At 43.4% G+C, this 17543-nt stretch overlaps 1 long non-coding RNA gene across 3 annotated transcripts in view; it reads left to right on the top strand.

Annotated features, from left to right (window-relative positions):
* The window catches only part of LOC118301393, a 42731-nt gene extending 25461 nt beyond the window's left edge, over positions 1-17270 (top strand). Inside the window, exons 2-4 of one of the 3 annotated variants that reach the window (XR_004790305.2) lie at positions 3239-3302; positions 16149-16258; positions 16763-17270. This is a non-coding gene — a long non-coding RNA (uncharacterized LOC118301393). Of the gene's footprint in view, positions 1-2333; positions 2641-3238; positions 3303-16148 lie in introns of those variants that run through there. The other 2 variants (XR_007030421.1, XR_004790304.2) reach the window with 2 other exon arrangements.
* Positions 17271-17543: the final 273 nt, after the last annotated feature.

Below are 17543 nucleotides of genomic sequence, written 5' to 3'. Positions count from 1 at the left end.
AAATGTGCTAGACTAGAAATGAACAACTCATGATTAGTACAGACTATCAAATATTTATTGTGTCCTTTGTATTATCAGGTCGAGAAATATGTCAGATTTTTTTCTACCTCTGTCTGGTTCACAATGGTATATCCCATCCCCAAGGGAAGTCCTTTACCCCCCACCAACCACCATCCAATTTGAACTTTGACCCTGGCCTCCTGCCTTCCAGGATATGAAATGACCCTCTCAGTGGGGGAATGTTTTGGTACTATTTTAGCTGAGTCTGTTTAACATAGGCTGGAGCAGACGGGCAGCTCAGAAGGATTCATGGCCATTTTATTCAGAGGTCGCATCAACGTAATCAAAATGACTAGTGAGCTAAGTGCAAAAGGCTTGTGGCTCTGGTGGTTCATCATTATCTTCTCTGACAGTAACAACACTCATCTCATATTTAATAAGCAGATGTGCCACTTATGGAGAATGACAAAACGGACCATCAGTGAAGAGCACAGAGAGGTTTCTCCAAACAAAATGAATTTTATAGTTGGTGAGGTGCATCGTCGTGCATTATATAGCTGGGAAGTTTCTGTTTCTAATTTGTAGTAAATATAAATAGATGGCTGCAGAGATTTGATCAAGTGTAGGTAAAAGTCTTATTGATACAAGCATGTGTTGATGATAGTTAATAGTAAGAACCAGCAGACTGTTTTACTGTAACCATAATCCCATTGCACATATATTTTTGATGCAAGTCTAAATGTGTCTACTGGTTGGGGAATGTGTTTGGTTTTAATTTTTCACCATTTCTTCATTTTTTCTGAAATCAAGAAAAAACTATTCAACTCCAAAGATGCAGTCATGCTGTATGCACCTCGATGCATGAGAAAGAGATTGTACTCTGCTTCTCCTGGCCTCTTCACCAGTCTGCGGTCGACAGTGGCAGCCATAAGACAGACAGCTACTATTGATTTTGGATAAATATTCTATGGTTTTTGCATTTGATTGCTTAAATTTTACTGTCTCCTCTAACCAGTATAATTCACTTTCAAATAAATTATAGTTCCAATATATGCACAACAATGAGTCTTCCTAGCAGCAGCTACACTGAATATCATCAAACTCTCACACACATATATATGTGTGTATGTATGTATTATGTATGTATGTATATATTTTTCCAATCTTAAGTATTCCTAGTAACAAATATTATGATTTCACCGCACCTATCAAAAAACTTTTCTACACATGCTATAGTGACACAAATCTAATAAAGCACAGTGAAAAAAACACTTCATATTGTCGCAACACAACGATCAAACAGCCTTAGCCTCCTGCTCCAGTGACAAACTGAGAATCTTATTTCATCACGACCACAGTTGGGCCAGTACGGCAGATGCTCAACAGTTTGGTGTTAAATTGAGTGAGAGAGCATGACAGGCTCTTGTGTCTGGTTGATACCTCACTCTTTAGTGTGTCACAGGTTCATGATGAATGTTTTTGTCAACGTAACAAACCCTCAGACTGTGTTTGGCTACTGTTCTGGCTAAACTGTTGAAGTACACAACATGAGAAAAAAAGATTCATATTGAAATTGTGGTTGGAAGCCAGAGCTTGTCTACCTGGAAATGATATCCCTGCTATATTTATTTTTTCACTGAAGACATGGGACTACAACAGGAATTCAATTGCAGTGTATGGAAAATATAAATGAATTATTGCTCATGCAGTCACATGAACTTATTCCCTATACTTATACCACATTCCCTCGGTACACCAATTTTTGGACTCCACCTTACTCAATTAAATGTACATATTATAAATCTGGTCTGTTTGCATTAGCTGAATGTGCACACATGGTCAAGATGAACTGTGTTTCAGAGGAGAATCCCATACACTTCATTTCAGTCATATTGGAATCAGGACGTATAGTTTGCGTTTTTCGTTATATTGTCATGCTTCCAGTCTTTTGCATTTGTATTCTGGCATCTGAGCTGAAATCTTAGACAACCACCACGCCCGTAGAGTTGACTTTGGAAGGCACCAAGCATTCCTGCTCGACACCACATTAGCCCCTACTTCTCCCCACCTCTGGGTGCTGGGAAGTCTGCCAGGTAGAGGTTGCCATGACTCCTAACACCACCCTTCACCGCCCCCCCCCCCCCCCCCCCCCCCCCCCCCCCCCCCACACACACACACACCCTTCAGAAGTTGCCAGATTTTGGAAGGGGGCAGGCCAGGCTTTTCATTTAGACAGAAAATTTCAGCAGATGTCACAATGTCAGCAAAATACTTAGCGGGAATGCTGCGGCTTTCTGGTAGGAAATCATGTGATCCATCCAGCCAAGATTTTGTAACAGTGCGAAGCGAGAGAGACACGCAGACGGAGAAAGGAGGGAAAACTTTGAATAAAGCAAATCCTTTTCATGTTGTTTAGTCTCCCTGGGTCCCTGTTTGTTTTTTTTTGTAGAAAATGGACAAACAGCCCATCGCTAACCTGAGCCTGTTTGTGGGGGGTTTTTAGTGTTTTTTTCATCATTCCTCATAGTACCAAAAAATTCAGACAGTTGTAAGGCTTGCTGCGCATTGCTCACAAGCTAAAATAAGGAGTGGATTAAAAGAATTAAGGATGGTGAATCAGACAGCATAGTAAAAATCTGGGTAAGTGGTATTTTCACTCTCTTCTCACTTCACTTCTCCTTTGTCGCACTGCAGCCGTGGTAATATTCCTTTGTTTGTGTCTCTCTGGCACTGGCACAGTTAATGGTGGCTGACCGTGGCATGCTTGATTGCACTGGCCTCCCTCTCGGGCTCTGCTCTCTGCTCTCTGCGGTCCGGGCTGGTCTGAGCTAACCCCTCACCACAGCCACATTGCTGCTGGCCAGGAGGAGGACTGATACGTCAGTTCTTCGGGCTAGTTTGGAAGAGCAGTCCGCGACAGAGTTTTGATTGTTATTATTATGGGCTTAATTTTCTTATTTAGGAACTGCTGAGGCATGGGATGTTCCCAGACCAAGGCGCAGTAATTTAAGATGCAGTAATTCAATATTTTACCCTGGATCTGATGTTGTCAGAACAGTTACTGACATGTTGTGTACTGTAATGCTCCTTGATTTCTCTGCTCTCCATCGCACCACTCATTGGTTTCTCAAGTCCTGTATTTCATAAAGCACTTTTCATCCAGTAACGGGTGTTAAAAAAACAGCACTTATATACCATTTTGTGAAATTTAAAAAAATCTCTCTTTTCCTGTTTTTAGAGAGGCAAAATGAAAAATGTACCCCAGGCAGCGAATGCCAATGAACAAGACACTTCCATGAAGGGTAAGTTATCACTTTCATTTTTGGTTGTGCATCTGAGCAAAGGCTCTTGCTGCAGTTTCTCTAAGCGTCAGCTTAACTGAACCCACAGTCCTGTACCTCCGGACATTCAATTAGCTAAAACTGTCCTGACCTGAACGCTGGAAAAATGGCTACACTCTCAGCTGGGGTTTACACGGGCATCTGTCTTTAAATGGCATAATCTTAGACACATCCCACGTACACAAGATAGTTCTTTATGGCATCGTCAGAGACGACGGTGCTCAGGTCTATGTTACATTTTTAGTCCTTTATTCAATTATTTTGTTACTTTGAACATTACCATTTGGCACAAACCCGTAGATCCGATCTTGTGGCAAATCTGACAGCACAAGCTCGCCTCTGTGGGTCTTTGTCTCTGTGGTGTGAACGTCGTCTTTTACCTTCTTTTTCTTTTTCATGTTAACAATGCAGTTAAATAGGTGATATGTTAAGGAATTTGAATAATACCATGGCAGTATTTATGCAAAAAATATATGTTGCTCTAATGTCCCACTAATTCCCACCTTTACTGTTAGGTGCAAAAACTTTTGTTATTAAAGCTGTAATACGATGACGATGATTATGGTAATGAAACTTTGTGGTTAGATAAGGAGGACAAGGAGTCATTTGGGCTGAAGATGATATAAAATAATATAAATACGTAGAGGGGAGGAGTCCTATTAGAAAATGTGTACATCCGGGTTGAGGTAGTAGGTTGTATGGTTTAGAATTACACCCTGGGAGTTAACTGTACAACCTTCTAGCTTTCCTTGGAGTACACGTATGACATCAGTCTGTACAGTAAATTGCTTTGCTTATAGTGCAGCATACTGTGGACTTGTTCAGCCACATTCCATTACACAGTGGCTCTAAGCAGTATTAATGGTCTTCATGTTAATGTAATTTTTGACCCCCTGAGGTTCTTATTTCATAGCTGACCTTTAGCTATGGTCAGCCACCCTGCTGTGGCTCAGAGTCTTCAATTAGCGTTAGCTTAACATATGCAGTATTTTTAGACATAATGCATTGCGGTTGGTCTCAGTAACCTGGCGCATCGATTGCATAAATGTGTCCCGTTGACTGCAAACCACAAAGAACAAACAAATGAGCAGTCTACTGGCTTCCTCTGTCTGTCCGATAGTTCGGACATATCGAGTCCTGCTAATGGCAAGTCCTTAGATTAAGTGTTAATTAACAGGCCAGATGACATGTTCAATTGTTGAACCAACACTGTAGCATTTTCATAATTAAAATGTTGCAGATATGCCTTATTTATTGTCTTCATTATATCATCTTTGCGGCCCACGTTTTCCACCTCATCCTGTTTCGCCAGCACAGGGCCGTGGCGTCTTCCGAGTGAGTCGCATGTGAGCCGTGTGCCAGGACATTATGATGCACAGATGGTTTGACATAAACACCAATTGTGAAATACAGTCATCATAATAAATCTGACTTGTTCTGTTTAACATATCATTCAGGGGTTTGATTATCACACCTATAATTATTTAAAGCTGTTTGCCTCAAGCTGCTCCAGTAGACCTCAGCAATATTCTAGGTTTCCCATCATCGAAAAAGCTGAATGTTTATACGTTGTCTCTGAGCCTTGTGATATATTGTCCCCTATTCCATACAATGAGCATTTGTAATATGAGGTCTAGTTTCAGGTTGAAGCTTGACTCTGCGACACTGAAGTCTCTGTTTACTGTAGACTTGTCCACTAGGCTGAATGCATCTGACTTCATCCCTGTCTGGCAATATGCCAACGGCTTGTAAAATGACTCCAAAGCATCACACGAGAAAAATGGCCTGATAGATCAAACCAAGGTTTACCACAGTCTGTTACTCCCCAGGACGATTTGATTTGAAATGCAGCTTGAGGAGGGAGGGTTGTTGTAATTTCTGCTCTGTTTATCATTGTGACAGTGTTGTTGTTTCAATTTTGATGGATGGCAGTGTTTTTGCTGTGTTTAGGGCCAGGTCTGAGTGGACCACCTTTCTCCAACCTTTGTTATTATCCAATTAGCTCTTTGATTTCAAGTGGTTAAGATTGCATCTTTTTGTGGTGTTTGATGCTTAGTTTTTCCACTGAACTGACCCTTATGCAAAGCCAGATGTTGTTATACCTGGAAATTTCAAACTAATCTCCCAAGGCTGTATTTGTTCTTTAGATTCCCTTTGGCCCTAGGATTGTATACTGTATATATTATCTTTATAGTGTTGAGAGAAAGAGAAAAACAGTATAGGCAACATCTTGTATTTATTTCACAAAAACTGTTAGAAATGTAATCTACAGTGCCAAAGGGACTGGCTTAATAAGGAATTAAATCTAGAGTGATACTAAGACTTCCATTGGAGGCCAGGGATCCTGATCAGCTTTGCAACAGCTTGAAATGAAGCATCACTTTACGCCGGATGAAATCTAGAAATATACTGTGTCCTTAATTTCCAGTTTAGCTAAATGAAGATATTGCATCTTCCCTACCTTTAACAAATTATATGTATGGAGAGTCAAGATGTGCCTTAATAGAGTTTATTTTAGGACCTGCGATTTTGTCATCTTCCCTCACATCTGAACTCCAATCATTCCTCCAGATGTTTAGAGGAAAGCATTGCTGCTGAGAATCCTGCTGCCTCAGCACAACCTCTGTCCAGCTGCCGCAGCAGAAAAGCTTAAAGTCATTGGTTCAAGCTCGGCCTTCATTTATGGGATGGTTGAACAAATAAAAGATGGGATTAGATAGGGGCGGTTCAGGCCACAAAAAAAAATTGTGAGGGTCCCCACTGCTGTTACAGCCTTTTTTAAGAAGTCAGTTGGCCAGAGGTCTCAAGATTCTTCAGTTGACTTTCACAATTAATAAAATAAGGATTTTTCTTTATTGAATTTGGCATGCTGCACTCCAAATAATGTATATCAGAAAGTGCTGGCAGTGCTATGTAGCTGGACAGTGTCACCTTTTCACCAAATTTGATCAATGAGACACAACAAAAAGCAGCCAAATACAAGCCCAAACTCTGTGTATTTTGGACAATTTATCATATCTGCCTCATTTCAACACTCCTAAAAACAAAAATCAGTAGGATTGCTTGAATCATTCATTTGAAATAATTCAATTTCATCCTAGGTGAGTTTAATTTGTATTACCTCAGCCAAAATGCAGTTTTCAATAATGTGTACAGCTAAACTGAGAAAGACTTTGAAAATAGAAAATTTTGATCCTTCAGAGCTATTTATGTCTCCAGTTGGAGATAAATCTCACTGAGTTAGAAAAGCATAAACACACATCGCCCCCATGTGTCAGTGGAGTGGACACAGTATACTGTGTACTGTGCATTATGATAAGGTTGCAGATTACACTTAAGCATTTTTGTTTGGAGATGTGGGTAGGAATATATACACAAGAACTGACCCAGTGCATTCTCTGGTGCTTTCTCTTCCAACAGTTTTCAAGAGCCACCCTTATCTATCACAGGGAGCGACAATCAGGCTCAAAATACTGGTGAAATCAGCCGACTGCATCTGTAACCAGTCTGAGAGCGGCCATTGGCTGCTTGTTTTTGACGTCACTGGAAGGTGGAAAGCTTAGTAACAAATCGTCTGTGACCAGAACACTCTCAGTTCTGGGCAGACCAGTACTCCAGCTCCCCCAACTCATAAAATCTCACTTTCCTGTAAAAGCGAGCACCCTAAGGACTATTTCTTCCAGAGGAAACATATTCCCTTAATGTGGTGGGGTTAATGGCAAATGAATAATCATAACACACCAATGGCAGACGGGGGTTGTCATTGATCTGTCTGGAGTGAGCCCCTCTCCGCCTGCTGCATCAGCCACTCTCCTCCTATTGATATGCTCTTGCCCCTTGACCCCTGGGACGGATCAATGCCATCGATTGGAGAAGGGCAGGGACAAGTGTACGATCTGCTGACTGGCCCGACAACTAGTGTGACAAGACATGATCGTCATTAATGTCCCGCTGGCTGGCTGGCTGGCTGGCTGGCGAGGCGCTGCGCATCTCATATTCTTTGTGTCCCGCCTCCCCCCACATCTGCTGATCCATGTTCCAATCCTGTGCTGCTTGCACGGACTAAGATAAGTCCATTGTTTCAATACCTGTCTGATGCTTGCCCGGCATCTGTGGCACAGATATGCATCTCCACGCTGCCTGGAGATATTTTGAGCGTCTTGTAGAAAAAGGAACGGTGTCATTGCAAGTGTCTGCTGCATAATGTAGCTTAGCTCAGTCTGCGTGCTACTTAACAATCACAATGGAGCCGGTCCTATTTGTGGGTGCTTTGAAAAGCTTTTCCCTACCACATTTCAAAGAGGGTGAATTAGAATCAGCGTCAGCTTTGTCACAACAACTTGGTTGTGTATTCTCTGATCAGTGGCAAATCCCACCCTAATAAGATACCTACGTGCCCTGATTGTCAGCAACTGGATTGTTTGTCTCTTGTGCTCTTGTGGACCAATTTCATCAAATGAGTTGGTCGCATTTCCAGTCTAGACTAGAAACAAAGAGAGCAACGTTTGTGTGTGTGTACGAGGAGGGGTGATGGGCGGAATGCGACGACAGCTCTAGACTCTGCAGTGACATGGCTGTAATGGAGCTGATTGATCACCTCTATGGCCGCCTGCTGGCCCCGCTTGCTTTAACATACAGCACATTCCCAACCCCCTGTCTCTGCATCACCACCGCCATCACTGAGCCAGTCTGAGATGGCCAACCATCCCCCATAGACTTCAACCTGGCCACGGTTTTGACATTGGCTGCAGGATTTACTTGAACACCTCTTGGTGTCTTGGCCCTCTCCTGCTTCTTTATGTTTCCGCAGGATGGAAAGATAGCAATGCATTGGCCGTCTTTGATGAAGTGACATTTTCCAATTCAGCCTTTGCTATATTGCAGCTGAGCTACAAAGCTGCTGTTTTCCATTTGAATTAAAGGGCATAATCAATCAATGATAACATTTGCAGATCTCTTTCCCTGCCCCTTCTGTCACACAGGGTCATAACCCTAATCTATCCAGGGTGTTGAAACTGATTAAGGTCTGAGATTAGTGAAAGCTGTCAAGGGCAGATCCCATTCAAACAGAAGGAGAAAGAGAAAAATGTCTTCTTTAAGATTTTTTTATAACGCCCACAGTTCACGCATTGTTTCATACCATTCATCATATATATATATATATATATATATATATATAAATATCCCTTACTACGAAAATAAATTGAAAAAACATTTGCAATATATTGATATAAAAATAATCTGGAAATATTGTATGGTTTCTGTAACCATGAGTGAGGCAGTTGTTCCATCTGAAACACGTTTCATTTACAAGGAAAGAATATTTACTCTTGTAAGTAAAACAACTTTAGTGAACATATTTCACTTACCTTTCATGTGACCCTGCAAAATAGAGAGAGATAGTCTCGAGAAATATACCTTCTACATATTTACATTATGTCTAAAAGAAGGAAAAAAAATGCAGTGCACAATATTAGCCATTGTCTTCCATCTGACTCAAGCTGTTTTGTGCCTTATGATGCCGTCTGCTTCAAGTCTTGGTCAAAATATTGTGACAGTGACCCTTTGTGATCATACTTGCGCTGACCACATTGCTGTGTGTGTGACAGTTTGTCTGTGTCAAGCCCGGCATGGGTATCTCTGTCTTTTTTCAAGTTCTCGTCAGTTGGTTTTTTGTTGCCGGTGCTTGAGCTGCTAGTTCTGTCTGTGTGAGGGTTCCTGTTTGTGCGTTGTCTGTCTCAGATGACGGTCTGCGCTGAATTTCTTTTCTTTTCTGTAGCTATATAGGTTGATTAGTTGTTGTTGTTGTTGTTGTTTGTGTGTGTGTGGGCAGGAATCAGTGCAAAGCTGCATTCATGTTTCCGTCCATGTTACAAGACAGTAGGATTGCTACAGTGCATCTTCCTCCACAGCCAACCGGTTCACTGCAGTCTGTGTGCGTGTGTGTGTGTGTGTGTGTGTGTGTGTGTGTGTGTGTCTGTGAGCTGCTGAAAAAAAAGAAGAAATTGATCAGCACAGGGAGGAACGTGTTCACCAGCAAAAGCTGGATGGAGGGTGTGGGAGAGGGAGAGAGAGAGAGAGAGAGAGAGAAAGAGGAAGAGCGAGGGCTGTCGCTGCAGACTCCTGCTGCAGTATCTCACTTTGGGCAAGCAGCTGCAGACAGGGAATAACAGACAAGCGAGACAAGCAGACAGGTACAGACCTGGTGTAAGGGAGGGGGGTGGGTGGGGGCTTGGGGTGTGGAGGCAGAGGGCAGGAGATGCTGGAGAAGCAGGGCTTGGGGGGGTGGAGGGGTCAAATGGGGGGGTGCTGTGTGTGTGTGTGTGTGTGTGTGTGTGTGTGTGTGTGTGTGTGTGTGTGTGTGTGTGTCCGAAATCTTTGTGGCAGGTGGGGGAAGCAGAGGTTTTTGTCGGCGTTTTTTTTAGTTAGGTTATTGTTTTGGGTGATGGCAATCTATCGTGTTGGACCTGTGGCGATACAGGAGAGGACAAGGTGGAAAAATAAAAGTAGAGGGTGTAGATGACAGTGTCACGACATGGCTGATGTCCCAGTGTCTGGAGTAAGGAGGAGGGGGAGTCGTGGTGGGTGGGAGGTGGAGGGGGTGTTGAGATGCTTAGACGGAGCTGACAATGCAAGCGCTGGGATGGAGCGATGGTGTGTGCTGAGGGGTAGTTGTTTGTGTGGTTGTGGGAGGGGAGGTTGTCCCACCTCACTGACCTGCGTCTGGCTGCAGCCTCCCTCGGACACCTCGGGTTCGTACACCCCCATCCCCCTCCTTCCATCTCTTTCTTTCAACCCTGTTTTCCCTTCTTCTGCTGCTGCCCTTTTTTTCCCCCTATGTTCTTCCCCAGCCTCAGCTTGGAGGCGGATAACAAAAGGCGTAGTCGGTGGGAGACAGAAGAGTGAGCGTGCGAGGCGACGTGTCGGGTGGCACGGAGCATTCATTTCCGGAAGCCTCTACTTTGCCTGGCGTTCCCCAGAGAGGAGACAGTCAGAGACGTCTATCCAATTTTTTTATTTTTTTTTCTGAGGGGGAGGAGTTATAAGGTGGGTGTTGGGATGGGGGACGGAGGTAGTGGAGGGGGTGGGGGCAGTCACTGGTGTTTTAGTACATGACAGGCAAAAATGACATGAGAATGTTTTCAACATTACGAGGTTAATCTTTAATGTAGTTCAGGCATTTTATGGCTCAAACTGTGCCCAAGGCTCGTTTTTAACACGCAAGCTTGTTGCCTTCGACACCTACAACTTATTGCGTGCCCAGCAAAGTTCGGGAGGATCTGGCATCAAGGGTGTTGCAGTCAGTGTTGGAAAGTTGTCGGGGTGGGGGGGGGTCACAAGTTTTGGAGGCATCTCGAAACCCAGCACCTGTGCTGGAGACAAGCCTAGTCTCTTCCCGTGTTGCGGTATCGCTTTGGTTCTTATGTGGAATTTTACCTGCATTCTCATCAGTGCCGAGCAGCCACGAAGCTCTGTGTTTGTTGGTCGTTTCTTTTTATCATTATTATTCATTCATTTTTATCTGCTTGCCCCTTGCGTTGGAAAGCCAGAGGCTGCGGCTACTTGGTGGCTCTCTGCCTCCGTCAGTCAGTGCAAACTGGCGGATGGTCCAACTGGCGGCGGTCCTGCCATCCTGGACGGGAGAAATGTAGAGTGGTGATCAGCCGACGCTCTTTAGGACAAAGAGGCGAGCCCGGCTCCTCGGCTGGGGGGCTTCTCCTTTTCCAGCACAAAGGCTAGTTATAGTAGCACAGAGCAGGCAGTGCAGGCTCGTCCGTCTGTCCGTCTGTCTGATCCCCTGCTCCTGCTTCTGTCTGGGCGCTGCGATGAAGTTAATTGAAATCGGGCCGTCTCCAACGCGTTTACCGCTATGTGCATCTAATTTACCTATTTGTCTTCCTTTGTTATCTCTGCTCTCTTCTGATGCAGCTGCTGTTGTCTAGTGTCTCGTTGTAATTCTGGTGCGTGTAAGCCATTGTCTGAAAATGTTTCTACTGTCACATGTCTTTGTGTGCACAGGAATCAAGCTGAGCCTTGTGGACAAGATAGGTTATCTTCAGTTGGGGAAAGGAGGAACATGGTGCCCTTTTCCTCTGACCAGGGCACAGAGCTGTGTTGTTTTCTGACTGCAGCCCATTAAATAGGCTGGGCAGTAACTGGGTACTTTTAAGTGGCAGTCGTTGAGAAATAGATTGTGTGTGTGTGTGTGTGTGTGTGTGTGTGTGTGTGTGTGTGTGTGTGTGTGTGTGTGTGTGTGTGTGCGTGTGCGTGTGTGTGTGCGTGTGTGTGTGTGTGTGGAACAGAGAAGGAAAGGTGTCAGTGCCACTCTGTGCCCTGCAGCTGCCTGCGGCTCCTCAGTAGACTCTGTCGTACTTCACCTGCTCCCTGAGACCCTAACTTGTGAGCTCTCTTGATTAAAAATCACGGGTTAGGCTCTTGGGACGCGGGCGGAGGGCACAATCGACTTTCTACCAAATGTTCCCAGGGCGCAGTCGGGATGGACTGTAAATGGACTGTATTTATATAGCGCGTTTCCAGTAATATAGACCACTCAAAGCGCTTCAAGGGAAAGTCACATTCACATACATTCATACAGCGCTGCTATTTACCACGCTTTTTCTGTCAGATTCACACACATTCATGCACGGTCGGAAGAGCCGTCAGAGGCACGTTAAGGTTAAGTGTCTTGCCCAAGGACACAACGGATGTGGACTGGCGGAAGCTGGGAGGTTGGTGGACGAACGACTCCACGTCCTGAGCCACAGCCGCCCCCCGGATGAAGCAGTAGCTGTTTTACAGTTACAAAACAAACATGTGGCGGGGACGACGTGGAAAGGAAGTTTTGGACTACAATAAAGTGGAAATGTTTGTAGGATTCTTGTACAGTCAGCTCCGTCTTCACTTCATGTATCAACGGATATTGTATTTGCAGGAATGTGCATATTTGATTTAGCCAGAATTTTGTTTTTTTGTTTTCCCAAAAAATGCCTCAAAAACGCCTCTCGCAGTGTCATTGGCATAAATATCTGAATACCTCTCACCGCTTCACTGCGTTGTCATCCAACACCATAATGTCTCCCTGTGCCAACATCTTTGCTTGAGTTGAATTCAAGTAACGCACAATCTGATTAGAAACGACAGATCACCAACCACTCCAAACCACCACAGCCCAGACTTGTGCTGATCAACCCCTGTCACCACCACTGCACAGCATCAACCCAGCCATTATATATTTGATCCACCATTACCAAGACAGTCGCTCTGAATGGGCTCACTGCAGCTTCATTTGGACACTCCAGCAGCAGTCTCAAACTGATGCCACATCTGCCGCTGCTGTTTTCTGATTGTAATACAGCCGTTTTATTGTTCTGTCTGTAGCAGTTCTCTGACCGAATCGGTTGCAAACAGCTAACTCATTTATTTACTCTTTATTTATTTTTTTAAACATATGTTTGATCTGTAATCTCAGTTATATAAATAAATAAATGATTATATTCGTCAGCCAAATATTAGAATATAACATCGGAAACAACTCCAAAAGAAGAAGAGTTATAAAAAAATATATATTTTTACTTGCTAATTCATGAATATATAAACAGACCTTAGGTCTGGCAAGCATACAGTTTCTTTTGATTATGATCACAATTACAGAGCAATCGTTCGTTTTCTAACAAATACATTTTCATAGTGACTTGGACGATTAAAAAACATGTACTTTAATTGTCAATAGACAGAAAGTGATCTCCTGTGCATTAAGTTGTTGACTCTGTCCAAGTCAGAGAAAAAATTTAATGTAACTTACACTATTTTAAAGAAGAAGAAAAAATCAATGAGCACAGTTTTACGATGTTTAATCAGTGTTAATGTTTACTTAAATTGATAATTTTTGTCTGAATTGTCCATTGTCATGAGATGTCACAACCACGTTGGTTAATGGTCTGAATCAATATTTAAAGTGGAGGCCTAGGACGTCGCACACAGACATTGTAATGCAGCGACACGGCACGATACAAAGGTTGAATATTAAATATAAAATGAAAACATTGGACTCGTCTCCTCAGAACATGATATAGAAGTCCAATTACAATTCATTAGGTCTGCGAAAAAAGATTGTTATTTCCCTATGTGATCTTGAAAGGTATGAAATTCATTCACCATTACAGCTTGACCTGGTTTTTAAACTTTCAGTTTTACCAAAGGCAGCATGCTTTTCTGAAAACCTAATATCTGCTGAATTACCCATATTAGGAATGCAGTTGAAAACAATTGATTTTCTCTCTAATACCTTCCTCTCCATCTTTTTCCCAGTCTCCCTCTCCCTAATTATGTTTTTTTTCCTCCCCTTCTCCCCATTTGGTTTCATAGTGAACAATGCCGATGCCAACTAATCAGTCTGTGCCTATGCCACAGAGCCCCCAGCAACAGCTGAAGGAGTGCCATGCCCTATGAATACCAAACAGCCAGACACAGTGCGACAAGCGCTGAACAGTCAGACGCAGCACAGCCGGAGCAGAGCTGGTGCCCACAAAACAGCCAGACAGTTTTATTAGGGTCTGTCTGACACGCAGCAAAGTCTGGCAGCACCCAAACCCACTGATGAAATCCTCACTGCTCCCCCACCAGTAACAAAGCAGCTTGCTCAGAGCAATCCGCCAAGGTTCCAATAAACATCACCCCGTAAAAAAATCTGCTCCTGGCTACTTTGTAACTCGACTGAATGGGGAATAGAAACTTTTTTCAAAGTCAAACTAGTTTTCAATGAGCAACTGCTAAATTTATATCTTTTGTGCCATCTAAACATTACAGTGCATCTGACAGAACAGGCAAAACAAATAATAAAATATATCTTCTTCAGGGAAAGGCTGCAAAAATTTGCCTGCAAAAGCGAATCTATTCACTTTTCCATATCTGATCTTTTAGATTTATTGTGCATGAAACAGGTTGCTAGCATTAGGTTTTTTGTTTCTGCTAATTTGAAAATGAATCTTTTTCGTAGTAAATGCAGAATGAGAAACCTGATTCTTCTCATTAATTTCATCCGTGCATTACCGAAGTTTGAAATATGAATAGTGTTCATCCAAAGTAAGATCAGTGCTTTTACTTTTGTTTCATTCTGAAATACTAATTTGACCTTTTTTCATTTTTATATAATAAGATGCAGTCAATAAATGTGGAAGTGGTTGTCTTCAATGAAATCATGTATGAACTGTTTACAAAGTACAGGTCCAATCATATTATTTTACTTCACTAAGCATTGTAATAATACAATTTAGACATGACAAATTGATGAAAATTTAGCAAGTGAGATCTTAGAATCTGCTTCTACACTACACAAATTTACTGTGTCTCAGCAAAATGCTCAACATGAATATGGTGAACATTTTATCGGTACTAAATAACCATCATTCTTGATGTGGTTTCTATACTCACCTGGTCTACAAGCTACTGCAGCAAAGATTGATTCAGACCCTGAATAGGTGTAGATAGAAGTGTGTGCGAGATTACACTCCATTGTTCAGAGGTGGTCAGTTGATGTGGAAATTAGATGGATTTAGTGAATTAGGAATTTATTTTTTTTCTTTTCTTTCGCAATGATTGTCAGGTTTTGTTGTCTGGTGAAGCAGCTCAGTGTTCTGTGGATCTCTTATCACAGCGGGTGGGGGAAGAAGTGCAGGTGTGTGTGTGTGTGTGTGTGTGTGTGTGTGTGTGTGTGGTGTTGGGGGGGGTGTCAGGTATGCCTGATAGCGGAGCTTGGAATGGAAGGGGGTGGAGGTGTTGGGGTTTTGTCTGAGTTTCCAGACACTGCGGCAGGAGGCCAGACAGTCACCTGAACACACTCACATAAAAAGTGTGCCGATGACACCACACACATGCACCGGAAAGAGATATGCAGACACACATTTTAGACACAAAGCCCCCTCCCTTGAAGTCTGCACTAAGGGCAAATCAATTTTGTTTTTAATTCAATCAAGGGTTTAAATTGTATTGCCACTTGCAATGTAATTATCCCTGTGCATCGAAAGCACAAAAGTTTCTCTGTTATTCTCAGGGGGACAGTGATGAGAGAGATAAACTCCATTAACTTTTTCAGATTACAGTAAGCGGTGTGGGAGGTGGGGTGTTTGCTGACGGCCGAGCTGCACTGAGACCCGATGATGTTCGCAGTGTGCCTGTGGGCACAGAGCAGGAGTCTGGAAAGTCAGGCAGATGATTGAAAACCAAACAACAAAGCTCGAGTGGCTGCACGGCAGGCCAGAGGTCTCAGCACAGCCAACTGGAATGCTTTTAGACCTGGTTTGTTGTGTGTGTGTGTGTGTGTGTGTGTGTACTGTCTAAAAGGTCAACAGTATTTAAGGGGTGTATTCCCCCTTGGTCCTTCTGGCCCTGCTCCCTCCCTAGGTCCCGTGTTATCGCTCCTGTCTTTCTGATCTGTGATTCACTTCGGAGGCGTTGCCTGGGAAACCTGGTATCTGGCGAGCAGCTTGATGGAGTTATTGAACTGTAACTGGCTGGGATAATTACACTTTGTCTTGCAAGTTGGCTGTCGAGCAGCTGGATAGCCAACCTGCAACCTATAGCTGGCCTAGCATTTTCGCTACAAGAAAAAGCTTTTAACCCATTGGCCACCGGACTGTTGTCTTTGGCAGAGATGTCCAATCGGAGCTCACACAGTTTCAGCCACGCACAAATGCACGCACACGCGCACGCACACATACACACACACACACACACACACACACACATACACAACACACGTGTTCAGAGAGCCTAGTGACACCGATTTGCTTTGTGTCCCTGCTGAAACAGGTCATGACCACAAATTCCTTGTGTGCCCTCAAGTGCATCCACGCAGCTCGTAGACGGGTGGACACTTGATTAATCACAAGTGATTTGAGAGATTTTCACTGCGCTCAGAGGTAAGACAAATCACCACTTGCATTTGTAATGCAAAAAGAAAACCTTACTTTTGAATATTTTTTCAGTGTGATCCATTTGGGGACAGACAATAGAAGAGGGTAGAGTTTGGGTGTATGCTGGCCTCGTTTTGTTTTTGCGCACTTGCACTTGCACTAGACTAGTGAGTCAGTACAAGTGTCGGACTGCTGTAACAGACGGCGTGCGTAGGACAATTAGCCCGGAGTCATCTGGAAGCGGCGCAGCTCGGCCCAGGTGCCCACTGTGCACAGAAAGAGACCAGATGACCTTTTACACAGCTCCATCCCACTGCAGTCACTTAAAACAGTGATGGATGTTTCCCTTCACACGCCCCTCCCTTCCCTCCCTCTCTCTCCTCTTACCATTTTCCCCTCTTTTCCTCTTCTCTGCTCCGCTCCAACACCACTCTCGCCTTATTTGTGCCCGCTCCACTCCTTGTTGTTCTACCGTCCTTTCATAGCCTCCCATTCTCTCTGTTCTTCCAGAGCGATGAGGAGGAAGAGGCAGCCCCTCATTAGAATGCAGCGGCTGTTGCTCAGGTGGCATGGCCGCTGGATTCGGTCCTGAATGCAGGAAGATCAGCAGAATGGCCGAGAGCAGGATAGCAGGTAAGGACAATGAGAACAGGAGGGAGAAAAGGAGGAGAGGCAAGGAATAGACATGACACCCATGCACACTTACACACATTTCTGTAAGGTATGAACAGATATGTTCAGGTTCAAGTCCAGCCTCCCAGAGCCAAACAGTCAGGAAGAGTATCACTATGGGCTGAGATGTGCTAGTTGAGTTATTGTAGTAATAACGTGGCTTTTGCAGTTTTTGTCTGTGTTAATAAAATGTTATATAAAACGTATTTTACTTGTCTCCAAAATGCATACATTTAATTTTTCACCTGCATTTTATGTCTCAATAGAAAATGTAATCATTGTAGATTTTACAGTTTCTACTTTTCATCATGTAAATATTGATTCCAATAAATGTCTCTGTTGAATATGTTGTGTGTGTTTGGTTATTTTGAGATTTAATGTTTTATTCCATGTAAGCAAACAGTGGAAGAATCCGGCAGTTTACCCTCCAAACATTTCCATTTGCTTGTGAGGTTTTCATTCCCCTTGATATGTCTGAGGCAACAAAGAGAGAGCTGTATTAGACATATACTCACACTCTGGTTAAGAGTGTGTGTGTGTGTGTGTGTGTGAAAATACAAGGAGAGGGGGATAGAGAGTCTATGTGTAGGTGTGTTTTTGTTTCCTCCATTTGTGTGTG

Source organism: Scophthalmus maximus, chromosome 2 (genome assembly GCF_022379125.1).
Source record: "Scophthalmus maximus strain ysfricsl-2021 chromosome 2, ASM2237912v1, whole genome shotgun sequence".
Taxonomy (NCBI): Eukaryota; Metazoa; Chordata; class Actinopteri; order Pleuronectiformes; family Scophthalmidae; genus Scophthalmus; species Scophthalmus maximus.
The sequence above is the reverse complement of the archived record's forward strand: the minus strand, read 5'-3'. Positions and strand labels throughout refer to the sequence as shown.